The sequence below is a fragment of the Lactuca saligna genome, chromosome 9 (genome assembly GCF_052625555.1).
Source record: "Lactuca saligna cultivar CGN05327 chromosome 9, ASM5262555v1, whole genome shotgun sequence".
NCBI lineage: Eukaryota > Viridiplantae > Streptophyta > Magnoliopsida > Asterales > Asteraceae > Lactuca > Lactuca saligna.
This window is the reverse complement of record NC_136425.1, coordinates 3,670,674-3,681,047: the sequence shown is the minus strand read 5'-3', so window position 1 is coordinate 3,681,047 and position 10,374 is coordinate 3,670,674. Positions and strand designations below refer to the sequence as shown.

The 10,374-nt window shown below is 33.1% G+C and overlaps 3 pseudogenes; all 3 read left to right on the top strand.

Annotated features, from left to right (window-relative positions):
* The first annotated feature begins 2,628 nt into the window (after window positions 1-2,628).
* On the top strand, window positions 2,629-3,344 carry LOC145015395 (monothiol glutaredoxin-S6 pseudogene; annotated as a pseudogene).
* A 2,583-nt stretch (window positions 3,345-5,927) lies between these two features.
* Window positions 5,928-6,691, top strand: LOC145015531 (monothiol glutaredoxin-S2 pseudogene; annotated as a pseudogene).
* A 1,932-nt stretch (window positions 6,692-8,623) lies between these two features.
* On the top strand, window positions 8,624-8,932 carry LOC145014860 (monothiol glutaredoxin-S2 pseudogene; annotated as a pseudogene).
* Window positions 8,933-10,374: the final 1,442 nt, after the last annotated feature.

The window sequence follows — 10,374 nt, the reverse complement described above, 5'->3', positions numbered from 1 at the left end:
CTGGAATTTCCATGGGTTTCATTGGTTCTTTTCTGATCTTGATCCGAGATTTCGAGAATAACTAAGATCTTCAAGTGAAAAGAAGAAATTCTGAAACAGTTTTTAGTTACTTTTTCACAAGGAATGTTCTCTTATCTCACCAGCAACTAGATAAAGTTTCAAAAGGTCAATATAAAATGCTTATCATCGGCAATCCTCTGTCCTTTTCTAGAAGTGGAAAAGGTGCGAGAATAACAAACCCACCAATCTTCAAAATCAATGTAGACATGTGCTGCTAGGACTCGACTATGCATTCCTATTTTTAACCACACATACACGCTTCACTTTCTGGACAACAACAAAAGATGAAAGTTGAAATCTAGATCTTAAATTTATGTGTCAAAAATCATAATTGTAAGTTATTCAAAGGTAAACAATAACAGATACCTATATACCGAGCAGTGTCTTATGTCTATGAAAACTCAAGTATATTAGCACAAGACAGATACTCTTGAATAATAATAGCAAAAGAACAAGGGGAAAAACAATATGCAAAACCCAGATGATAAAATACAAAAAACTATATATATATATATATATATATATATATATATATATATATATATATATATATATATATATATATATATATATATATATATATATATATATATATATATATATATATAATATTGATTGGTGTCTAAGTTAATTGATAGGCATTTAACTTCTTAGGGAAATATCATGTAAGTTGGTGACCCTGAAATAGTGGCCCTTAGCTTTTTCTGTGGCCAGTTCTGTAATTTGATTCCAAGTTCAGATCTTAACTCGTCTTTATATCCTTTTCTATTGTCTTTTTGGGTGCATATATGTGGCGAGATCTAACACCAGGAAATAACAAACGTAAATACTATGTTGTACGGCTTTATACATCATCCTTGGAATATGTATCCATGCCCATGCATGATTCTGAACTCAAGGAAAAGAGTAAGAAAGAGAAGAAAAGTGATCATATGAGAATATCATCAGTAAATACAAAGACGTGGCCTTGCATATAGCCATGATGATACTTCTCTACCCCTACATATTTTCCCTCTGATCAGACGCCCCTAATTAAATAGATAAATATGAAAACATAATATTTTACTTGATATATATAGAATATAGTAAGCAAAAAATGTTAACAGTTTAATTTCTCAAGGTTATGTGCCTCCAAATATATATTCAAAGAATTGTACCTACATAATTAAGAAGTAAATTAACATAAGCTTAAGCTTTTAACAGGAAAAAATAATGTGGTAGTACGTAGCAACAAACTAAAAATGACCCTTCGGTGTGTTTTGAGCTAGTTATGCGATTCTTCCTCCAGACCATTATGACATATCATTGTTCTTTTTTTTTTTTTTTTTTTTGAACAGCAACAATTGTCCTTTCCTTATTAAGGCTGCAGTCAGTATCTAATACCAGATTCCAATGTACTGTACATTGGACATAAGATTCTTATTCACCATGCATTGACAAACATGGGATGTAATGAAAGGGTGAAAGAGGTGAACTTAACTTCCATGACATTCTTTAATTTTGAGACCAAGCATGCCTAAAATAAATATAAATAAATAAATAAGAGAGATAAAAAGAGAGCAAATATAGCACCAGATACGGACGACACTTTTATTATAATTGAAACATATATTCACATAATCACATGTCCTACACCCTTCGAGAAGGATTAACATACACATAAAGATCTTCGTGAGTTAAAATTTTCACGCATATTGCTAAATGCTAGTAATGTTTTACCAGGTTATAAAAATAAGATGCACGATATTAATCGTTTCTCTATTAAAGGTGTGGCAAACCTAACCAAGTTAAAGGGACATGTGAACCGACATGATTTTGTTAACTTATGTCATCACAACCAATTGTTATATTCAAAGTTACAACCAAACATTCGATGCCTAAACAGGCATACTCACAAGGAATAACTTGATGTGAAATAATTTTTTGTATAGACTAATCAAGCGACGTGGAGGAAAATCATTTAAGACAAATGAATAAAGTAAATACTATTATGCTAGCTGCTTGTTTGCTTGTTCAGTGGGTTTCATTATTTTTGATATTTTCTATTAACTACTTGATCAGAGAACAATTTTATAATTAAATGCTCACTTTTCTCATCACTCTAGCGCTACCAAATCTTTTCATGGTGGAAGGGCACTTCTCACCTTCTTCCTATAACATGGAATCTCGTAATGAGAAATGTAGGGTGTTTACCCAATTTAGAAAGCATCTTCGATCCTCTACCTCAGAAGATGCTGTGGGATATATAGAAATGTGAATACACATGTATTTATGTCGATAAACATAATTACGATATTGTCCTTCCACACATAAATGCAGCATATATATAGAATTAATTAAAGGCCGCACCAAGGTTAAGAATGTCATTTAAGATGTAAGAGGCTGCCGTGCATATCAATCTACGGATTATAAGAAACTTGTTATCAATCAGTTGTGAGGCCTCATGAACTGTACTGTAGTATCTTTCAGGGAAAAAGAATCTCTCCTTTTCAGTATCAAGTATGCTTCAAGACTTTATTATCTATATATATAGCATTAACAAGCTAGAGTCCAGATCACTCACAACAAAACCTGAAGTTCTCTACATATATATGTATCTTCTAGCTATCACTCGCTAAAACTTTCATTTACCAAATTTAGGCTATTGGTTTTGTGATATAGTACTATTGCTACAAAGTTCCCAAAATGGCCACAGTTACAGCGTTGGTGAATGAAAGGTCGGTGGTTATATTCAGCAAAACCTCGTGCTGCATGTGCCATACAATTCAGACATTGATAAGAAGTTTTGGAGCAAATCCAATTGTTTACGAGCTAGATGAGCATCCAAGGGGACAACAAATAGAGAAGGAGCTCAAGGGATTAGGGTGTAAGCCAAGTGTACCAGCCGTTTTCATAGGGCAGCAGCTGATTGGGGGTGCCAATGAGATAATGACCCTTCATCTCAAGGGTCAGCTAGTGCCATTGCTCCTTAGCTCTAACGCCATATGGGTTTAGTGAAACGTGCTAAAAAAATATCAAGATTTTATAGTATAAATTAAGTAAGAGTACTTAATTATATGTACGTTAACACAACTATAGGATCAATTTGCTGGTTTCACAGTTGTTAAAGCAGAAAAGGCAAGTTTTTTAGCCTTCTTTTCTGCTGGTTTTTGTTCTTTTCCTTTATGAGTCCATAATGCATGTGCCAACTTGCACATGTAATTCCCTACTTTTGAAAAGCAACAAGAGATACCATGTATTGCAGAAGTTGTTACTGTGCTTAATTTGAAGTAATATTTTTTGTATGCGTAAAAGTTTCTTATGGGGTCTCGGTACAGTGTTATACATCTCCCCCTTGTACGGAGTCATAGGAAAGTAAGGTATGAACCCAGCTTAAAAGTAACAATAATATAATTTTATAAAGTAGAGATGCTACATATACCAATCCAAAGAAAAAAAAAAAAAAAAGGACGTGCATGTACGTGTCACACCCAGCCAAAGAAAAAAGAGCAATTTCCAAATAAAAAACGAAAGATATCCTATATAGAGGCACCGGCTCTCAGAGAACTTTTCCTCAAGTAGATGAGTGTAAACCTCGAATCAACATATAGCCGTTTCAAAAAAATCCATGGTTTGATTTTTTGCTGAAAAAAATAAAAAAACGAAATTTTAGGATCCGTTGGGTCTTTGTTTAAAAATTGAGAATAAAAACGGAAGGCTGTCATTTTATAACATAGATATTTTACTTGATTAGTTTAGATATGAAGTTATTTCTGTTTCCACTCGGTATTCAAAACCAGCAAGAACTTTCTTATCGTGGCAGTAATAAGATGTCAACTTATTTAGACATGTGAAACTTACTAATAAATTCATTCAGAAATAGTACTCCTTGATGAGAATTACCAACAGAATAATAAAAAAAACAGTAGGATATCTCATGTTTGTCAGACTTAAAAAGGTGTTATATAATCACATGTTGCACACAGGAAAAACTGTGCATCTCAACAAAGCCATTTGCATATATAAAGCCAACGCACCACTACTAGCAAAAACCATGTGATTAGATGAATGCCTTTTAAAACCATGAGGACTGACGCTGTAATTTCCAAGGGTTTCATTGGCTAATTAATGTTTTACTAATCTTAATCCGAGATTTCGAGAATATAACTAAGATCTTCAAGTGAAAAGACAAAAAATTCTGAAACAGTCTTAAGCAACTTTTTTGTAGAATTAAAGAATTTTCTCTTATCTCACCCGCAACTAGAAAAAGTGTCAAAGGGTTAATATAAAAAATGCTTTTCATCGGAGAGCCTTTGTCCTTTTCTAGAAGTGGAAAAGGCGAGGGAATAACAAGCCCACCAATCTCCAAAATCAAAAAAGACATGAGATGCCAAGACACGACTATGCGTTCCTATTTATTATAACCACATAAACACACTTCGTTTTCTAGATATATATAAAACCAATTAAGTATGAAAGTCGAAGTTTAGATCCGGTATTAAGATAACTTGTTAGAAGGTAAATGCAATAACATAAATGGAGAATAGCTTTTTATTTTAGAACTGCTAACACACACACTCTAAATCATACTTTTAAACTACACATTTGTTCACCACAGGAATTGAACCCTCAACCCGTTAATTAGGGGAGGGACATTTAATCTTTCATATAATAGTAAAAGATTAAATGCATCAGTGATGACTATATTTGATTCAAAGGAACAAGACAAAGATTAAATGCATTTTTAGTGTCTAGGTTCATTGATAGGCATTTTTTAACTTCCTAGGAAGATATCATGTAAGTTGGTGACCCTTAGCTTTGTCTGTGGCCAGTTCTACAATTTGATTCCAAGTTCAGAACTCAAATCATCTTTTTATTCTTTTTTTTGGCTTTTTCGATGCATATATATATGTGGCGATATCTAATACCAGTAAATAAAAAACATAAATACCCTGTTGCATGGTTTTATACATTATCCTTGGAACATAATATGAAAAGATGTATCCCATGCACATGATTCTGATTTGATGAAATGAGTAGGATTGAGAAGAAAAGTGAGCATATTAGAATGCCATCAGTCAAGAACAAAGATACACCTCAGATTTTTTTTTATTTTAAAGGCCTGCTGAAAAAGGTTTAACAAGGGATCTCTATCAATAATTCAATTACACAACTTCTTAAAAAGAATAGTGTTATTCAACCATGGCCACCCAATAAAATGTTGACTGCTATGATATATAAGCTTTCATGTTAAAACTAGAACAGTTTGTACAAAATTGCTTAGTGATAATTAAGCATAATATTCTGATCAAACACTCAAAGATACAGAAATCAAATAAGAATATCTCCCCATGCAAAAGTTCCATTCTACTTGTACGGATGCCTTTGATTTTGTTGTCTATAGTATATGCTTTTATGATCACCACTGATACGCATATATATCTTTTCTCCACATATTTGCTTTTCCTAGGCTTTCAGTCTGGAGAATTAAGCTGCAGAGGCATATTGGTATGGTATGGAGGGTTGCCCCAATTGGTTAATGGAGGTACTTTCTCCACAAATAGCAGATGCTCTAAGATAAATATACTATATGAAATTACCATATTACCCTTCTCGGTAGGCTTGCAATGGAGTCAAGGACTATTCCTGAAGTTCTTACACCAAAAAAAAAGGCATAACTAAGAATCAAATAAGTGATATTAAGATTGATGATTTAAAAGGATGTCATGATCACCTTCGGATTCGGAATATTATTATATCAATTTGCAATCTTGCTCCATTGGCTTTTCGTTTAAGATTAGTGTCAAAGTTAACAACCAAATACCACTTGCGTGTATTGATCTACCTTTTTTTGTTCTCTAGTCTAGCTATATATATATATATAGCATCCAATCCATGGCATTTTAAGTTCCTCAAAGCAAAGCCTCTTACCTCCATCCCCATAAACATATCATAGTGTTATCCAGCAGTAGCAATGGTCATTGTGAAAAGATTGGTAACCAACAAGGCTGTGGTTATATTCAGCAAGAGCTCTTGCTGTATATGCCACAGCATCAGGACACTGATATGCAGCTTCGGGGCAAATCCTACTGTTTATGAGCTTGATGAACACCCAGATGGTCAACTAATCGAGAGGGAACTCAAAGCCTTAGGGTGTAAGCCATGTACCCCAGCCGTTTTTATAGGCCAGGAGCTGATTGGTGGAGCCAATGAGATTATGAGCCTGCATCTCAGAGGCAAGCTGGTTCCTATGCTCATCAAAGAGAGAGCTATATGGCTCTAATCCCATTGTGTTGTAGCCATCCATAAACAGAGCTAGAGCATTTTGTTAAGCTCTGCCATACTTAATTAATTGAGAATAATCATGAATCGGAGAATAATTAAATAGTAACTAGGCTGGCATTTTGTCTAGCGATGCCATATATGATATATATGTAACTTGTTTGGTTTTCAACTTTTTTTCCTTATGACAAATATATATGCACACAAAGTTGAGACCATATTAGTAGCAATGGAATTTCACTATGACAAGCCTGAATCAACTCGATTCAGATGAGTCGTGTCATAACTTGAAGAATTCGTGAACCACTTGGAAATGTAATATAATAATGTAACGAGATTTCTCATAATGTGGAAAGGCCTTTTATCATAACCTTTTGAAGTTTGTAGTTGCATGATATCTAACAGTACATATGTGATGTGTCCAATTTACCTATTCCAGTAAAGTAGATTGCTGGAACAGCAAGACACTAATGGTTATTAAAGGGAAATCAACAAGAACTTTCCAAAATTATGCCAGTTGATACTCTTTGAATTGGTATTTATTTGTATATAATATATATTTGTTTATAATTCTCTTTTCTTGGATCAAAGCAAACTACCAAGAACTTTAATAAGCTTTTCTTATATAAACCATAAGGCCCACCACAAAGGCCCTTCTGAAGATCTTAGGTGAGATTCATGTATTCCATATGAAATACTAATAAGTCACCCCACACATGTAGTCGGTTTTCATTGAGACACCAAATCTAGCTCACACAGAACAAAGTTCTTGCATCAAAATAAATTAAAGATAACTCGCTACTTAGAAGCTTCACATTGTAGTGGCTAGTAGATACGCTGAATTCTCAACTTTTCTGATCACTATCTATAGATATATTTTTAATGCGTAAACACAGGGAATCAATTCCTAAACACCAAGAATCAATTCCTTGATGATAAACTAATCAAAAAAATATAATGTCATATCAATAGCATGTACTGTTATATTACTAATGACATCAGTAATATTTGGCAATTGTTATACTGGAGACCTCACTCTTCTCAAATTAGAAGAGTTTGTAGAATTGAAGTCACTAGGGTATTATGTTTGGTTGTAGAAAACTGTTTTCGATTTTCTTGTAAAAGTTGAGAAAAAAGAGTGGAGTTTTTCATTTGCAGTAGAAACTGCTTTTGGTTGAAACAAATTAAGTTTTCATTTTCCATTTTAATAAACTTGTTTTTATGTATATTTTCTATCGGTTTTTCATTTTGCAATTTTTGTTATTGCAAATAATACAATATTTATCATATTTGAACATAAAATTAAACAAAGATTATATATATGGGGGATGCGGGTGTGTGTGTCGGGGGGTAAGGGTGGGTGGGGGGGGGTGTATATTTTAGAAAACTTTTTGAACTGTAACAACATGGAAAACAATAATTATCAATTTTCCAGGTAATTTGTAATTTAGAAATTTGAAAAAATTCTCTTTTCTTGGAAGATTTTTAGAAAAAGTATTAAACCAAACATGTTTATCATAACTTTCACTTTTCTTAGAAACAATTTCTGGAAAAGAAGAGATTTTTGCACATCCAAACGCACCCTTAGTGATAATAATAATAATAATATTGTGATCGAGCACTCAAAGTTACAAAAATCAAATAAGAATATCTCCCCATGCAAAAGTTCCGTACAGATGCGTTGATTTTATTTCTCTGGTATATGCTTTGTCATCACTTATGAACATATCTTTTCTCCACATATTTGCTTTTCCTAGGCTTTCAGTCTGGTGAATTAAGCTGCAGAGGCATATTGGTAATATGTATGGAGGATTGCCCCAATTGGTTGATGGAGGTACTTTGTCCACCAATAGCAGATGCTCAAAGATAAATATATATAGTGCAGTTACCATATTACCCTTCTGAGTAGGCCTTCCTTGAGGTCAAGAACTATTCCTGGGGTTCTTATAAATATATATATATATATATATATATATATATATATATATATATATATATATATATATATAGTGTAACTGAGAATCAAACGAGTGATATTAAAAGGATGTCATGATCAACTATGGAATATTATTATATCAATTTGCAATCTTGCTCCAATACCATTTCATTTAAGATGAATGTCAAAATGAAATCTTGAAAAGTACCAAACACCACTTGTATCTATCCATCTACCTTTTCCCTCCTTTTTTTGTTCTCTAGTAGACCTATTTATAGCATCCATGGCAGAGTAAGTTCCACAAAGTCAAGCACCTACCTCCATCCCCATAAAAGAACCAAACTGTTATCCAATAGTATCAAATCAATGGTCATTGTGACAAGATTGGTAGCCAACAAGGCTGTGGTTATATTCAGCAAGAGTTCTTGCTGCATATGCCACAGCATCAGGACACTGATATGCAGCTTTGGGGCAAACCCAACTGTTTATGAGCTTGATGAACACCCAGATGGTCAACTAATCGAGAGGGAACTCAAGGCCTTAGGGTGTAAGCCATGTATCCCAGCTGTTTTTATAGGACAGGAGCTGATTGGTGGAGCCAATGAGATCATGAGCATGCATCTCAGAGGCCATCTCGTCCCTATGCTCATCAAAGAGAGAGCTATATGGCTCTAATACCATAAACAGACCATTTTGTTAAGCTCTGTCATACTTGAGAACAATCATGAATCCGAGAATTCAATAAGGAGAGTAAATAGGCTGGCATTTTGTTGAGCCATGCCATATATTATATATATGTAACTTATTTGGTTTCAATCTTTTTTGCCAACACTCATGAATCACAAAATAAGTAGTAACTCAGCTACATTTTTTCTAGCCATGAAATACATGATATATATATATATATATATATATATATATATATATATATATATATGTATGTGTGTGTGTGTGTGTGTGTGACCTATTTGGTTTCAATATTTCTTTCCTTTAAAGCAATATGCACCCAAAGCCCTTAGACGTTTCGCATTCCACATCATGTCTTCAGTTGAGAGCTAAATGTATTAATTATTAAAGAAAAGTGATGCTTCAAGAATTCAACCACTCCAAAATATAACATCAGAATCTAATGAGGTGTTATAAAATTTGAAAGGGCTTGTTATTTTAACCTTTTGAAGTTCGTACCTGATATACAACAGTTCAAACGTGGGGTATAAATAATTAAATAACAAATCTACCTATTTTAGTTAAATAGATTGCTGGAACATGATACAAATGGTTGTAATAGGCAAATCAGCAGCAACTTTTCAAAATTATGCACATGTGATCCTCTTTAAATTAGTATTTATTTGTATATAAATATAATATATAATCTTTATAATTTACTTTTATTGGATCAAACTACCAAGAACTTTTAAAAGCTTTATTTTTATAAACCATAAGGCCCACTACAAAAGCCCTTTTAGAGATCTTTGGTCAGATTGTGTCCCAAATGAAATACTAATTAATTAATTTACACCATGTGTAATCACTCTTTATTGAGGCACTAAATCTAATTCACACAGAACAAAGTTATTGCATCAAATGAATGAAAAGAATACTCACTATATTGCTCTAGCTTGGTACATAAAAGCTTCGAATTGTAGTGGCCAGTAGATATGATGATTGATGTGATCCTTATTTTAAAACTTTCTGATCTACTAACTACCACACAATCCCTAAACACCAAGAATCAATTCCTTGAGTATAAAGTAACCCATTAAAAGATAATATGATAGAACTCGTTGTTAATGTTACTGATGATGCGAGAGTATAAGTAGTATGTGGGAATTGCTAATAGTGGAAAAAGAGATGGATGGAATTTTCTTATGCTCCATGTAGGGAACGCATATCTACTTATCATGCATCTTTAATTAAAGAAGCACCAGATGTATTTTAAAATTCCAATTTCCCATTGTCATTTGTCTCTGAAATATAAACTTTTGCATGAAAAGAGACAACAACACATGGATTTCTCCATTATAATTATTATTATTTTTTTGTATATTTTTCCTAAAAAGACATCTTCAGTATCAAAAGCTCAAAGTGCATCAAAGTTATATTACGGAGTTATGATA